We start from the raw sequence: 16,884 nt of genomic DNA, 5'->3' as shown, positions 1-16,884 counted from the left end.
TCCAGAAATACAGAGTACTTGTATGAAGAATCCTGCATGGTAGCTAGTAACAATACTGACTTCAAAAAGGGACTCAAAGCTCAGGGGCATCAACCAAAGATCCTTGCAAAACAATGACATCGAAAAGAAACTGATACTTAAATCTTACATATATCTCTGTCCTTTTTGATGTAAACAAAAGTAAATAAATGTATATATGTGTACATGCTATCTGATACATTTATTTTAAAAGAGGTATGTTTATAGAAAGGCAAGTTGCATGACAAAACATTTTGGGAAAGATTCTCCTTCTTATTTTTAAGATGATTCAGCTGATGCTTTCTTTATCGCCTTTGCCTAAAGCAAAGTAGGATGTAAACACTGGAAGGTTTAGTCAATAACAAAATGCTATCACCAGAATCAGGTTTTGGAGAAAGGTAGATAAAAAAGTAAAGTAAAGCCATTTGTACAAAGTTAAATAAGGTAAATAATGATCTAAATTGAAAACTCCTCAATAGAATGATAACACTATGAAGGCCAGAGTGTTTGTTATATCCCTGTCCTATCACTATGATAAGTGTGGATAACATTAGACATTCAATAAATATTTGATAATGAATGGGTTCTTGTATTATTTAGAAGGACTAGGATTGTGAGTATTAATCATGTTTTGAAAGCTAAATAATAAATAGGCTTTTAAGTTGTTTTCAATATCCAGAAACTTAGAACTATTAAAAGTAAAAGAAAATAAATAACATAATATAATGTTCACAATTGCCAGCTTCTTTTTACCTACAAATGCATAATTAATTCACATAGTAACACTTTTACATTTATTTACATTATGACCGAGGACAATTATAAAAAATGATTTCCTCTTGGGAAATAAATTATAGAAAGAAAAACATTAAAATATTTGTCTTTATGGAACTTTCAGGTTAAAAACGATGCTAAACTAGAAATCCCAGGGGAAAAAAAAATTCTTTTAAATTTACTCCCACTCTCTACCCTCTCAGCTTTTTCTTGAAAATCGTCATGATTATAATGGCACATAAACAAAGATTCACAGTCAAGCTATTGAATTGGTGAGAAATTTTCAGTTCTGTCATTTGATGAAGATGAAATGAGAACTGCACCTTGCATATTTCAGAAGGTAAACTCTCTTAGATACAAACATCCGTTTGGCTTCATAGGAGGTAAAATAGGCATTAGTCCAGTGGTGTCTTGGAGAAGGTTTTACAACTGCTTTCCAGAAAGATAAGCCCTCCTTTGTAATGCTTACATATTTTCATGTTGTAAACATTCCTACAGTGATCCCTTTCAAGTGTCCGGCGTGTCGTCCATGAACATGGAGTTGGGAAGAGGTATGCTCAGGGGGCTCTTGAAAGGCTGTGAGAGCTGTCACCATCTCCCCAGTGCTGTCTCTAGACAACTAGTCGGGAGCAGAGGCAGAGAAAAAGCAAAAAACAGTGCATGCAAGAAAATGTGCCTTTCACTTACTATATCTGAACTAAATGTCAATTCCAGGCAACCGAAGAAGATGAAGTTTCTTTTTCTACTATCAAAATAGCAAATCTTCATGAGAAGAATGCCTGCCAGTCACTGGAAATTGGGAGTGAAGCTCTACAAATTGCTCTATTCTCTGGCAGCACATGCGAAAGAGAAAATGTTAGAATTCTCCAGCGCATCAGGAACAGAGCTAAGTGATCCTCATCTTGTCTCTTAAAAAAAAAAAAAAAATCACATTTAGAGAAAACTCTTCAATAAATGGTAAGCAAGCAAATAAATAGGGCATAGGATATATAAAATTTACTGAACATAAGAAAAAGAAAAAAATACCAAAAAGAGATTATGCTTCTGGTTATGATTGCAAATAAAAAGAGAAAATATCTACTTGGACTTATTAATAGTTTTAAGGACCCATGGCTTTAAGTGACATAAAATCAAAATTGGAGAAGAATAGAATAAGATACCAGGACAAAGGCTTCATTCCTGTTGAAACCAGGGTTGATGCAAGGAAGTCCTGCAAGGTAACTATAATGTAATAGCAACATTAAAATCCAGTATTGAAGCCAATAGAGAACATAACTGAAACTTCAGAGAATCAAATTATGGGTGTAGAGTATACATCTGACAAATCCTATAAGAATGCAAAAGAAAAGTACAAAGAGATAAGAATCGTAAGAAAGGCTATCATTTTATTTTTTAAAGCCTGAATAACAAAGATCCAACAGGTGAATAATACACATTTTGAAAGAAGATTTTTAAAAGAACAGAATATATGAAACTTCCTGAAAATTGAGTCTACTGGAAGTGGTCTCCCTTTCTTCTTTACTACTTCCTTCCCTTGGCTCGTTTGAGAATTTGGCAGGCAGTGCTCCTCTCTTTGGTAGGATGGATGGGACAGGGCCCTGACTGAGGTGGAAACTGGCATAGTCATGACCAGCGGGCTAGACCTAAGGAAGCAGCACCTGTGGTGCGGATATTAGTTTCTGTACGTGTACAGAATGACTGAGCAGATAAAGAGGTGTTAAAAATGGGAACCATATTATTTTAGTGTTTCATAAGGGAGTTATAAATATAGAAAGATGGAAGGTTTCAATGAATCCTGTGGTGTTGGAATAGAATTTGAGAAGTGACATTATGAATGTTCAAACATACACACACACAGAAGACACAAAAGAGAAATATGGTAAAATGATAATGGGGAAGTTCTTGCTATAAAGTTCTTTGATTGATTCTTGCTATTTTTCTCTTGGTTTAAATGATTTCGAAATAAAAGGAAAAATTATTTATTTGGAGGAGAGATTTCCTGAAATAAAAAATTAGAAAAGATTAATTGAAAATATTTTTCCCCTTTTGCTTTAAAACATGCAGTAGTCATAGTTTTATTTAAGATAATTAATGTTTATTATGGAAATATTTTAAAAATACAGGTGAAGAAAGTTTTGTTTTTTTTTTCAAATTTTACCACTCACAAAACTGCTATTGACAAATCCCTTCTGTACTTTCTGTTGTTTTCCGGTGCTGTAAACATGGCATTTAAAGATAGGACTTTATGGTCATAGAGAACCAAATTCAACTGGAAACCAAATTCTACTACTTGTTACCAGTTATAGACTTATCTAGTTACTTAAACTCTGTATGTTTCACTTTCTTTATATAAAATAGAAATAATATTTATTTCATGGAGTGATAGTAAGAATAAATAAATAATAAAGCATGCTCCAATATCCCTCTTATAATCCTTTTAAAATCTGTTCCTCATAATTTTGCATATATAGTAATCTGGTCAATAGTTAAAGTTTTGAACTTCTGGTGAACTCTTTTGTAAGGCTAAATGTTCTACTTTTGGAAAATCATAACTATTAAAAATGCCTTCCTTAATCTGAGCCAAATTCATCTCCTTTTTGTAACTTTCACTCATTTTTCTTAGTATGTTACTTGAAAGTAACAGTGGATTTACTAACCTTTCAATGGGACAGCCATTGAAAGGTTAGTAAGATATGACCCTTTTCATGGTTAATATTCCCAACCCATCAGCCAGACATTCCAACATCACTTTTTTTCCCCTCCAGACACATTCTAATTTGTTGATGTGTCTCTTAAAATTTGTATCCAAGAGTCAAACATAATATATCAGATACTATCTATCAAAAAGATTGTTAAGACTATCATTTACCTTGATAAGATTACTAAAATTCTCTTATTTTTACTTTAGAAAATGTCCAGATACTTTATCATTTCTGTGCCAATGAATTATAAATAATATTAGATAAGGAAGTTTACAAATGGCTGGATGCAGGAAGGCAAGTTATTAACTGATTTTTCAGGAGAGAAACATGGGACTTTGAATGGGGACACTTGGCTGGGCAGGTGCATAAGGGTTGCTGAATTGCCAGGAAAATGATCACAAGATGTCAATAATTGCTCTCCAGCCTCCTAGACCTTAAGAATCCTAATAGGAATTTTTAAAGACCATTGGGGATGATTGTACTTTGTCAGAACAATCAAAGCAATATTCCAGTTCTGAAAGTACAAAAGAAAGGTGCATCTCATATGTACAGCCTCATTCACCTTGATTCTTGGGGTCATCTGTGTAATCAACTTTTCTGGACTTCAAATATTCTTTGTCTGCTCTGCAAACATCCCTTTCCTGCTTGTCAAACTCAATTGGAACTGAGCAAATATATCCAATTCCTTTCAATTCAGGAATTTTGTCAATGCCTCTCTTCAAACATGGTGCCCAGAATTGAAAAAAAGACTCTGGATAATTTTATTAGGACAGAGTAGTGGAACTATTACTTTTCATATCTAGGAAAATCTGTTTCTCTTAACGTAGTCTTAGATTTTGTTCTGTTTTTAGAGTGTGTGATTCCCCCGAAGTGCTTATGTATTTTTCAGCAAGATCCCGTTTATTGCTAAATCTCACCTGGGTTATTACTTTTCTGTAATGTGCTTTTCGTTTCCTTCCATTTTTCCCCCTTTTCCATTACATATAAAACTCCATTTGGAAAGGATGAAGGAAGATAAAACAAGAACAAGGAAGTAGGACCACAGCCTGGTGTGTTAGTTCATTTATTGAAACATTCATTAAACAACTGTGATGGGATTGGAGCTGTGTTAGGCATGACAGATACAGTGATGCATTACACATTTGTGGTCCCAGCCATTTTAGGGCTTTAAACTAGTAATTCGCAACCGTTCCATGAGATAACTTCAATGGTTTCATGGAGAGCTGTAATTCAAATGGGATTAGAAAAGAACTATAGGGACACATGAGCAAGCGAAGTCCAGTTGCGCAGTCATTGGTGAAGGAAGAAGCTGGGTGGGTTGACAGTGAAATCTAGAGTAAGAACCAAGCTGGCCCAATGTGTCCTGCAGGCTGTAAAATGTGGTTTAATTAGAGTGCCATTGTTTTTTTTGTTCAAATGATTTTAATCATTGGAATGCACACTTTTGAAATATGTAAATAAAAGGTTTTAAAACATGAAAAAAAGAAAAGACATACAGAATAAAACGAATATTGTGGAAATAGAATCGATAAGACTCAGTAACTCGATGAATCAACACTAAAGGAAGATAGCAAGAGAGAAAAGTCCAAATTCTATTTTTTTTCTGGAGAAGTCTCTGATTTCAAGACAGTTTTACCTTGTTTGGTGTACTGTTTGACTCCATGGTATATCCTCATGTGTTCGTTCTAATACTACTGCTGATAATATTAAATTTTAATATGGGACTCCTTTCAGAAAGAAAATAAGCTGAGTCTATTTTTCAATTGACATTTAGTGATAGTGCAGGCTACTTCAACTTAGAAAAGAGTAAGAGGGAAAAACAATATCATATACAAAATGTCCCATGTCAGTCTGTGCTGTTACTTGTTTTTGTGCTAAAATATGCATACAGGGCACCTGGGTGGTGCAGTCTGTTAAGTACCCTACTCTTGGTTTCCACTTAGGTCATGATCCCAGAGCTGCACCACTGAGCCCCTGGCTGGCTCCGTTCCCAGTGTGGAGTCTGCTTGGGAGTCTCTCTCCCTCTCCCTCTGCCTCTCCTGCTTGCGCTCTCTCTGTCTCTCTTTCTCTTTCTCTCAAATAAATAACACACATGAAATTTACCATTTTACTTATTTTAAGTGTACTGTTCAGTGGTATTCAGTATATTCGGATTGTTGAGCGACTATCACCACCAATCATCTCCAAATCTTTTTCATTTTCCAAAACTGAAACTTTATATCCATTAAACAGTAAGTCCTCCCTCCTCCTAGAACCTGATAATCACTTCTATTCTATTCTATTCTCTTCTATTATCACCAGGAATTCAAGGTTTATCCATATTTTTTTTTTTTTTAAAGATTTTATTTACTTGACAGAGAGAGACACAGAGAGAGAGGGAACACAAGCAGGGGGAGTGGGAGAGGGAGAAGCAGGCTTCCCGCAGAGCAGGGAGCCCGATGCGGGGCTTGATCCCAGGACCCTGGGATCCTGACCTGAGCCGAAGGCAAACACTTAACGACTGAGCCACCCAGGTGGCCCTAGGTTTATCCATATTTTAACATGTACCAGAATTTCATTAATTTTTAAGGCTGAATAATATTCCATTGTATGTATATACCACATTTTGTTTATCCATTTATCCACTGATGTACATGTAGGTGGTTTTCACCTTTGGGCTACTGCAAATAATGTTGCTATGAATATTAGTGTACAAATGTTTACTTAAGTCTCTGCTTTCAATTTTGGGGGGGTTATTAAATTCCTAGTATGGAATTGCTTGGTGTACAAATGTTTACTTGCCTCTGCTTTCAATTTGGGGGGGGTATTAAATTCCTAGTATGGAATTGCTTGATCATATCTCTATTTCCATTCCTAAATCCTCAGTGGATATAAATTTGTTTATCTGATTGCTTTCTGACTATCTTCTCTTGAATGTCTAATAGATATTTTAAACTTAAAAATATTTGGAACATCCCTTCTCTCTTCCAAACCTTGCACCAGTCATAATCTGTTTTAAGAAATGGCCAGGCCATGAACTCCAGTGACACTGAAACATTGGAACCAATCTTCAGTGCTCTGTTCCCTTCACAGAAGGGGCTTTATCAGTAAGTCTGCCCCTAAAATCACCAGAAATCCATCTACTTCTTCTCAAACTAATCCTGAATCCATTCACATTCTCTGTTTATACTTCTACTCTAGTCCAAGTCACACTAGTCCTATTTTCTCACTTTGAGTTTGGAAAGTATCCTCCCAATTGGTTTCTTTGTTCCTACTCTCCTATATTATTCACCTACGATCCATTCCCCACTCACCTTAAATGCTGCTGTAACTTTCCCTCAAACTTAAAAAATCCAAAATCTTTACTATGGCTCCCTGTATGAATGGGTACATTCATACATGTCCTCTTCTCCAAGATCATCTTAACTGCTTTCCTCTTTATTCTCTATGCTTTTTCAGACATGCTGCCTATGGGGTAATTAACAGAAACCTTTTTTAAAAGTTATATTTTTTTTGCCTTTGTTCTTCATTGTTTAGTTATCAGCTTTCTTCACCTTCTTTAATTTTTGGATGTTTACTTTTGTTTGGGTGGCAACACGTCCATGGAATAAATCATAATAAGGCAAGCCTGTCAATTTCCTTTTAATTTCTTTTATATATGTAATGCATTTGGAGTGAGTAACCCAATCTTGGCCAACAAGATGTTAAGAAATATACTAAGGGACTTCTTCTTCTTCTTCTTTTTTTTTTTTTTAAGTTTTTTTTTATTTATTTGACAGAGAGAGACACAGCAAGAGAGGGAACTCAAGCAGGGGGAGTGGGAGAGGGAGAAGCAGGCTTCTCGTTGAGCAGGGAGCCTGATGTGGGGCTTGATCCCAGGACCCTGGGATCATGACCTGAGCCGAAGGCAAACACTTAATGACTGAGCCACCCAGGCACCCCATATTGAGGGACTTCTGAGTAGGACTTTTTTTTCTCTCCACGGACAAAACAGAAATGAGGAGAAGAAATATTATTTCTTCCTATCTTGGAAACTGTTATATAAAGAAATTATGTTTTGAAAAATAGCAATTATCTTATAAGAGTATCAGTCTAAGGACAAAAAAAAAAAAAAAAACAATATGCTGGCAGAAAACATTTGGGTCATTAATAGTAAACGTCTGAACCAACTTGAAAAATTTTGGAATGTAAAATTAAGTATCTTTTCTTGCTTAAGAGACTATAGCAAACACCAGTTGCTGAATAACAAATCATCCTAAAATTTAGTGGCTTAAACAGCAATTTATTGTTGCTCAAGGCTCTACAGATTGGCTCTGTGCTTTTTTTGATTTGGACCAGGCCTGATTGATATTGACTGGGCTCAATCAAGCATCTGCTACCAGTGGGAGATCCTGCATCGTATGAATGGAGGTTTCAGTTCTTGGATTCCTTATGAAGGTGTCTGTGAGGATCGTGATCATCAAGACGGCCAGAAGGAAAGTAGCAAGCACAAAGCCATTTATTAAGGACAGGACACTCTCAAGACAGGAGTGCAGGAGGGCCCAGAGGTGGCAACAGCAGCAGGGTTTGGGTGCCTTTTCTTTTTTTGTTTGCATAGGTCTTGGCTCCTAGCTAGGGTGATCTCCTACTGAGGATGTTTCCAGTCATCTAAGGGACTCCTTCTACTGGACAGGAGGGGGAGGTTTTAGCCCTACAAAGTTCTTGCCAGAACTGTCATGGCCATCTTCACCTATGGTGGGAGGAGAGGGGGTCGAAACTGCAATGTAAATATATTATAATGAAGCTAGAAGTTAATTGTAGGACACAGGCTGGAAAGGGAGTGCATGCTCTGCACCTGCTTTTCTTGGTCTGATAATCCCAGGAGGTGGGAAACCACAAACAAGTGTTTACCACTACCCTTTCTTCTAGCTCATATCTAGCTAAACTGCCTACTCTGTCACACCCATGGTCATCTTATTAATAGGTCAGTTGCAGTTCAGCTTAGCTCATCTTGGCCCTTAGCTGTGGCAAATGAACTGAATCAACTAAGTTCCACGGAATTCTTATCCTCCAACAAGCTACCTCAGGCTTGTTCTCGTGGAAGTAACAGGATTCCCAAGAACATGAGTTAAGTGTCAAAGCCTGACAGAGAACTGGCACAAAGCCAGTTGGACCACATTCTCCTGGCCAATGGATGTTATAAAGCTAGTTCAGATTCACACAGAGGGGGAATAGACTCCACTACTTGATGGAAAGAGTTGGAATATCATATCACAACAGAGAAAGAAAGGGTGGAGGACGGCAATCACTTTTGTAATCAATTTATTAAGGTTATTGTTGGCTGTGGGGGCGCCTGGGTGGCTCAGTTGGTTAAGCGACTGCCTTCGGCTCAGGTCATGATCCTGGAGTCCCTGGATCGAGTCCCGCATCCAGCTCCCTGCTCGGCGGGGAGCCTGCTTCTCCCTCTGACCCTCCCCCCTCTCATGTGCTCTCTCTCATTCTCGCTCTCTCAAATAAATAAATAAATCTTAAAAAAAAAAAAAGGAAATAGTATCCCTTCTCATGGGCGCCTGGGTGGCTCAGTTGGTTAAGTGACTGCCTTCGGCTCAGGTCATGATCCTGGAGTCCCGGGATCGAGTCCCGCATCGGGCTTCCTGCTTGGCAGGGAGTCTGCTTCTCCCTCTGACCCTCCTCCCTCTCGTGCTCTCTGTCTCTCATTCTCTCTCTCAAATAAATAAATAAAAAAAAATCTTTAAAAAAAAAAAAAGGTTATTGTTGGCTGTGACTTGCCACAGAATGACCTCATACTAGCAACTTTGTATTTCTTCCCTATTTCTGGTCAGTTCTTTCCTTGGCTCTTTCCATTAAGTGATTCATTACATTTTTAAGTTTGCCATTTAAATGTTATTTCCTCAGAAGGACTTTCTGTATAATTTCTCAAGTAGCCCTATTCTTTCCATCACCAGTTATTCTATATCCCTCATATTTTATTTGTTCATGCCAACATTTTATGTATGTCCTATTTTACAGCAAGTACTTGATGTCTTTTGGTTGGTTGAATGAATAAAAGAATAAATGTACAATCACTGTAATAAGTGGAGTGAATTTTTATTGACCAAATCTGTTTTATGTGTTCAAGAGAGTAGAGTTTATTTTTATTAGTTTAGGAAAAGGTAATGAGGGAAAAAGAACACCATGAATCTCAATCCATTTTGTCAGTCTTTCATCAGTTTGTGTGTGTGTATACATATAATACATATGTATATATACTCATATAATACATATGTTTATATATATAATGCATATACATGTAATAATTTTATATATACATATGAATACATATATATAATAATTATTTTGACAAATTAGAAATAAATCCTGTGCTTTTCTACTTCTATGATATTGTCTAAACATTTTTCCCTGCATGGAATATATTTATACCATTTCTGATTTTCAATAATTTATCCTCTTTTATTGACCATATCAAATGCCATATCTTCCAAGAAAAGCTTTTGGCTTTCAACTAGGTATGCTGGCTTCCTCCATTAGATTACTCTGCTGCTCGCTTTGTATCTCTATTGTGGCACGTGGCTTACAATGTCTTTTCAGCTATCCTTTATTATGTCCATAGAAATTCTTATGCAAGATTCTGAAAGTCAGAGATTGTCCTATTCTTTCACTTACTATTATTTTCTACATGTATGTAAAATTTATCAATAAATATTTCTTAACTTAAATTAAAGTATGAGATTATTCTGCCATATATCATAGGATAGGTATCTGATTCAATCTTGAAACTAATTGTAAGATAAAATGCAGTTTTATTTTTCCTTATTGAATTTGACTCTGCTACTTATCACTTAAAGTCCCTATGTGACCTCTAAATGAACTGCTTACCTTTTGTAATTTTGCAACTGTATTGCTTGGGCACATCAGTACAATAGCCTAGATTGTTTCTTCCTATCAATTGTTCAAAGCTTGTTCCATGTCTCTGCTTCTGTTGGCTTTGTCTCCTTCACTGTATCTTATTTCCCACTGTGCTACCTTCCAATCACTGAATTCCATTCCCACTGGCTCAGTGCTGGGACCTCTTTTTTCCCAAGTTCCCAGAACCTTCCAAGATAAACACCTTCAATTACAACCACTCCTCACCTCTTCAACAGAGGCCCCTAACAATAAACAACTTACTCAATACGTAGTTGAAAACTAATTCTCAGATGAGCTTACTGTAACAGAGAACTGGGATGTAATATGGCTTTTACTCTTTGAACTCCCATTAGTTTCCACATTGTAGAGAAATAGACCCCTTAATATTGCCCATAAGTGTAACTTCAGCAGTGTGATATCTAGCAAAGTAATGTTCTGTAATAAATATATTTCATCATTGTACTAAGAAACTACTTCAATAGCACAGTAAATGAAACACCACTATGATGTCAACTTAAATGAATTAATAAACAACAAACACTTTGAGACACCAGAACATTTATTTTGTGATTTTGTTTTTTAATTATCTTAAGCCTTATCACATAATCTACAAATTTGTGCTGATGATGTATCTCCTCTACTTGAAGCCTTCGAACGAGTTGGCAAAAGTACCCTTACCAATCATACATATATGGTAATTCTACAGTTGTGTTTTTGAATAGCTGTTTAGAAGACAATCCTGAATTATAACTTAGTCTGACTTAGTGAAGAATTCACAAATTTGCTACTATATCTTGTCAGACTGAATTTTAAAAGCATCTGACCTTATCATCTATAAGATAATCTATAAAATATGAGAAGTGTTGAATGTTCTTTATTTAATATTATACATAAACCACCCACTAAAATTTCTTTCATTAAGCAAAAGGCAACATTTTAGAGGCAGAGAATTTTAATTACATTGGCATGGTTAAGACCAGAAAGATAAAGTGGACATTGCCAGCCCTTGCCTTTAACAGACTAACGAACACAACTTGAAACATAGCTGAGTCTTGCTGTTCTATGAGACAGTGAAGGGATTTCCTCAATATTGAAATATATTAATATAACCAGTCATCTAAATCTAAGATCAGTCTCCTGCAGGTTTAGACATGACATTTACCATCTCTGTGAAAAGCTGAACATTACTAATCAATTCCAATCACATTTTTAGAAGAGGAAAACAGTGACAATGACTTGCTGAACCAGAATCACTGTCAAAGTTCAAAGAGCTGATCATATTCATTTAACAACAAGCCAATCTTATTTAAATCAGGACTGTCCAAAAGAAATATTCTATCAGCCATCCTTGATCTGAATTCTGTTGTATGAGGCCAATTTAAATATGGTACACAAGTCATGAGACATTTTTGTTTTGTAATAAATAAAACAGTGGCCAACTATTACTCTTCTTAGTGGCTTTTTTGAGATAAGCTATCAAGTCTGTGCTTTCCGCTGTCTTCTTAATGCCAGTGAAGACCAGTTTTATTCCAGGGGTGTATTTCTTGGGATTCTCCGAATACCCCATCAGTGTCTCCTCTCCCCAGGTGCTGCCTTTGTTCTTGTTGGCATCCAGGTAAGAAACTCCAGGGGTCTGACCTGTCTTTCACCCAAATAAACCATAGAGATTTGGCCCTATCTTGTGCTTGCCTCCCTTTTCCACGGTATGGCACTGGGCACACTTCTGGACAAAAATCTTCTTGCCCTTGTCAACATCGCCCATTTTTAAATCATTCTTTTGTTGCACGTGAGACAAAGAAGCTTGCTTGCAACCCGGATGTCCCACTCTCTCGAGAAACACCAGAACATTTTAAATTTCAATTTGAGTATTTATATAATGTATTTAGAAAAATGTGCCCTTAAATTGTAAGTGGTTTTAAAGTTGAGGAGTTGAAAAGTAGGTTCCCAATATACACAATTCCAAGAAAGAGAGAATTTAGGAATTTCCATGTATAAATAGACTCCAAACCTAGGCAAAAAGATGAGATTGAAGATGTGCATTGACTTCCTCATTCTGTCTCTTGCCTTCCCTGCCCTACACCCCACACACTGGCCTACATACTTCTCATTCATGAAAAGTCTTCTACTCAGGACCTAATGAAGGTTTAAATGTATAATAACAATCTTATTTTTTCCATGTCATCCAAATATTATTTTGATACAATAGAAAGACAAACAGGTATTAAATATTAAAAAAAAAGATGTACCATGGAAGGATTAACAAGGGCTCTTTTGTATTTGGACAGAGAACTCATGGTTTCACCTCTGTATTTCTCCACAGAGCTCATTGTCTACTTGTCCTATTTATTAGGTGCTAGCTGCACTGTACAAACCACTTGAAACCCATAGTTGTGCTTTCTTCTTTATTACTAAAAGATGTGTGTGTAAGCATGTGTATGAGAGAGACAGACAGAGTTTGGAGAGGGTAGGAGAAGAAGAAGAGAAAAAAATGTTGAATGACTTTAACAAAATCTACCCCAACATAGTTAAATTGAAATGTCAGAAAAGTATAACATACTATAAACTATATTGTGAAGTTGTGAAAGAATAAAAAAGTCTATTTTGGAATAATTATTCTCTCTTCCTCCCAACATCTATCTCTCTTTCTCCCTCTCCCCCTCTTCCTTTCTCTCTCTCTCTCTCTCTCCTACACATACACACACACACACACACACACACATCACTCACAAACTTCCATTCACAAAATGGTAGACTAGAATGCCCAGAATAGATCTGATCATGGTGATACCTTGCTGGTGGTGTTACTGTTTCTTTGAAGTTCCTAGCAGTATCTCCCCTATCCATTGTTTCCCACAGAGCTTGATTACAACCTCTGGGAAGTTATTTCTTTTTCTTTCTTTTCCTTGAAGATATCTGGAGAAGGCATAAAGGTCATGGGGCATATAGCCTCCATGGGGATAGGAATTTTCCAGCCTCTTTTCTGTCCACAGAATATTGGCAGGCCAAAATTTTAAGTTAAATGATCCCAGTCTCTTTTAATCCAGGGTGGTAGCTCTTTTGGCAGTATAGTTCTGAAACTGTAATGGACTTTTGCAAATATTAACTTCATTACAGTAAACTGAATGTCTCATAGTTGCATCCATGATTCTTTCCTATATGCAAGTCTATCGCTAAATTAAATTATAAGTTCGTTAAATCATTGGGCTTTCACATAAGAGGTACATCCTTAGTTTCTTTTCTCTGAGCCCTTTTGTCCAAATGAAAAGAATTACTGGGTGTTGCTTATTTAATTGATTTCAACAAGATTACGAAGGCTACACTCTTAATTTTTTTAATCAAAAGTTAAGTTCTAATTGGCCTTTGTCACTCAAAACATGTCTCAATTTATCTCTCATGAGTTGGATATGAGATAGATGTAACATCTTTTAAAATCCTACAAGTCCCAGAATTTCTGGATTTTCTCTCTTATTTTTTAATATTTCTTGTTAAATGGCCAGTCCCTTTATACCTTATCTTTCTCTCAGAGTACTATTTTCAAATGTAAGTAATAAAGATTGAGGAAGAGAGTAGTTTGTTATTAACATGTCCGTGCATCCATTTGCTTAATCAATTGCCTTTTAAATGCTTGCAGGTAATCATTTTACCAAATAGTTTGTCTCTGCATTTCATTCAGCCTCTAATAATAACGTCCTTGCAGCCTAAAGCCAGACACCAAGGCAAAAACCAAACTGTTTAAAAACAGTTTTCTATTTCTGGGTACTAATTTATTAGTAAGCTTTTACTAATCTAAGCTGTGGCATTAACAGATCTGAAAGTTTCAGAATGTTAGTGGGAAAAAAAAAAATTTTACTTCTTTTCTCGTTACTTGTTAGTTACTAATGGTCTCCTTCCCTGTTCCTCCTCCTCTTTAATCCAGAGTCGGGAGTGAAAGAGGCAGCACCTCTAGTAGAACCATGAATTGGCTCTTCAGTCTTTTTACTCAATATTTTCAAGTGTTACTTTCATTCAGGTTCCATTACCTCAAGTGTTGTGGACTGAACTGTGCTCTCTCCCCCCAAAATATTGAATCCTTAATTCCCAGCATGATTGTATTTATAGATAGAGCCTTTAAGGAGGTAATTAAGGTTAATTGTCACAAATGTGGGGGCTCTAATCCACTATGACTGGTGTCCTTACAGGAAGAGAGAGAGACCAAAGATGCACGCACACATAGAAGAAAGGCCATACATGGACATAGCGAAAAGGCAGCTGTCTGCAAGCCAGAAAGAGAAGTCTCATCAGAAACCAAACATGCTGACACCTTGATTTTGGATTTCTAGCCTCCTGAACTGTGAGAAAATACATTTCTGATGTTTTAAGCCTCCCAGTCTGGGGTATTTTGTTATGGCAGCCCGAGCCGATTAATGCACCAAGTAAGTTACATGCTCAAGCCTGACAGCAGTGGGATGAGGAAGAATATTCTTCTCCAGGAAGTCAGTGGAGATTACGTGATGTTAGGCAGAAATATATGAACCACGTTAGTGGAGAACAGCAATCATTGTGAACAATAATGCTATCTAGTTTTTTGCTGGTTAATGGTGAAGAGAAGAGGCTGGTTCTAAACGTGGCTCTAGTTTTCATTCATTTGGTGTTTTAATTCTGACTGGCCTTTCTTATCTGAACTAGTTTAACGGAAGTTCTAAGCCCCTAGTATCTTTGAGCTTTTTAATGTAGTAAAAATGAAATAAAACAAACAAAAAGAGGGTTTAAAAATAAAAACTAGAAAATTATACTTTTAATGATTCAAAAGCAAAATTAAGAACACATTTCAAATCTGTAGTTATTAATATGGAATATTAACTGTGAAAATGTGAATTATAGATACACCTTTGATTGGATTAATGCATGGCGTCTCCAATATTAAAGAGTCTTAGATGCTGTGTTCATATTTTAATACTTAATGTGTTGTTACCTGTTCGTAAACATAGGTATGTAAATATCAGTCAGTTATGGTCCTTATCCTTCATGAAAGGTTGATCTTAAAGAAGAGAAAAACATCTTAAATTAAGACGATTGAATAATAAAAGCAGAAACAAGAGACAGGTAAGATAGATCTTCAGAGGTGGTAAAGATGGTTGTTTCAAGAAGAAAGGAATAATGAAAACTGAAGTAAATCATAATTATGCAGCCATCAAAAGGAATGAGATATTGCCATTTGCAATGACGTGGATGGAACTGGAGGGTATTATGCTGAGCAAAATAAGTCAATCAGAGAAAGACATGTATCATATGACCTCACTGATATGAGGAATTCTTAATCTCAGGAAACAAACTGAGTGTTGCTGGAGGGGTGGGGGGTGGGAGGGATGGGGTGGCTGGGTGATGGATATTGGGAGAATATGTGCTATGGTGAGCGCTGTGAATTGTGCAAGACTGTTGAATCACAGACCTGTACCCCTGAAACAAATAATACATTATATGTTAAAAAAAAATCATAAGGCTTTCTTTCACTGATTTAAGCAGAAGTAATGGGGTGCTATTACCTACTCCTCCATCTTAAAAAACCTTACACTGGTTTAATTCAGTTTTACAAATACTTGGGGGTAGGAGTGAGTGGTACGTCTCTCCCCCCCAGACACTTTAACTAGGGCATCAGAGTACCACCTGCTTTCTTTTTGTCCTGACCTTCCGGGCACCCTGTGGCATTGAGATGGTAGTTGTTTTAAGGCAGGGGGCATAAGAGGGCCACAAATAGTCTATATTTAGAAGGCCTAAATGGCCATATATTGCCATATATAAACGTGAGAATGTATATCTGATTATACACTTTTGCTATTTCAAAAGTTGCCTCTAGCATTGAGGGTTGTGGTTTGAAATCTTGGCATGTGAACAGAAAAGTCTTCATGAAACTATTTCAAAAGCATTGCTGAGGTTTAGTAGAAGCTCCAGATTCCCTCCGGATTCTCCAGAGGAATTGTACCTCTGTGTTTATCTGATTTCCATCTTAAACTTCCTCAATTGTTTTCTTTTGAAAAAAGATATCCGTCGCTGAAATGTGTTTGAAAACCATGCATGAAACTCTTTAGCTTAACATTCCTGATTTTTGTGATCAGTTTCCTCTTCTTTCCTCCTTGTATCCATCTGAAACAACCTTGAGACATTCCCTTGATTTCATTTGAAATGTTTCCTTTGTCTAGATACTTTATCCCACCTATATATAACCTCCTCACTTATATCACACCACTTATCACACTGTCCCACGTTCATTTACTTGACAGTTTGGAGAAAAAAATCCCAGGTGACCACTGAGCAGGGATGTAGGGACAAAACTGATAGTTGGGAACATGCTTCATGGATAGCAAAGAAGGTTTTAGGGTCTAGATAATAAGTAAGAAGTAAATATGTCTTCCATGGCCAATTCTCCACTAAAAGCATTTAAACCTGGATTAAATTGTGAGATATAATTGATGGTTCTAAAACCTCAGGAGCTCAGCTTTGTCTTGGCTATTACATATATTCTGCCTGA

At 36.5% G+C, this 16,884-nt stretch overlaps 1 pseudogene; it reads right to left on the bottom strand.

Moving 5' to 3' along the window:
* Window positions 1-8,134: 8,134 nt before the first annotated feature.
* Window positions 8,135-12,141, bottom strand: LOC118010906 (annotated as a pseudogene).
* Window positions 12,142-16,884: the final 4,743 nt, after the last annotated feature.

Source organism: Mirounga leonina, unplaced genomic scaffold, assembly GCF_011800145.1.
Source record: "Mirounga leonina isolate KUSES-001 unplaced genomic scaffold, KU_Mleo_1.0 Mir_129, whole genome shotgun sequence".
In the NCBI taxonomy this organism is placed as follows: Eukaryota; Metazoa; Chordata; class Mammalia; order Carnivora; family Phocidae; genus Mirounga; species Mirounga leonina.
This window is presented reverse-complemented; position numbering and strand designations above follow the sequence as displayed.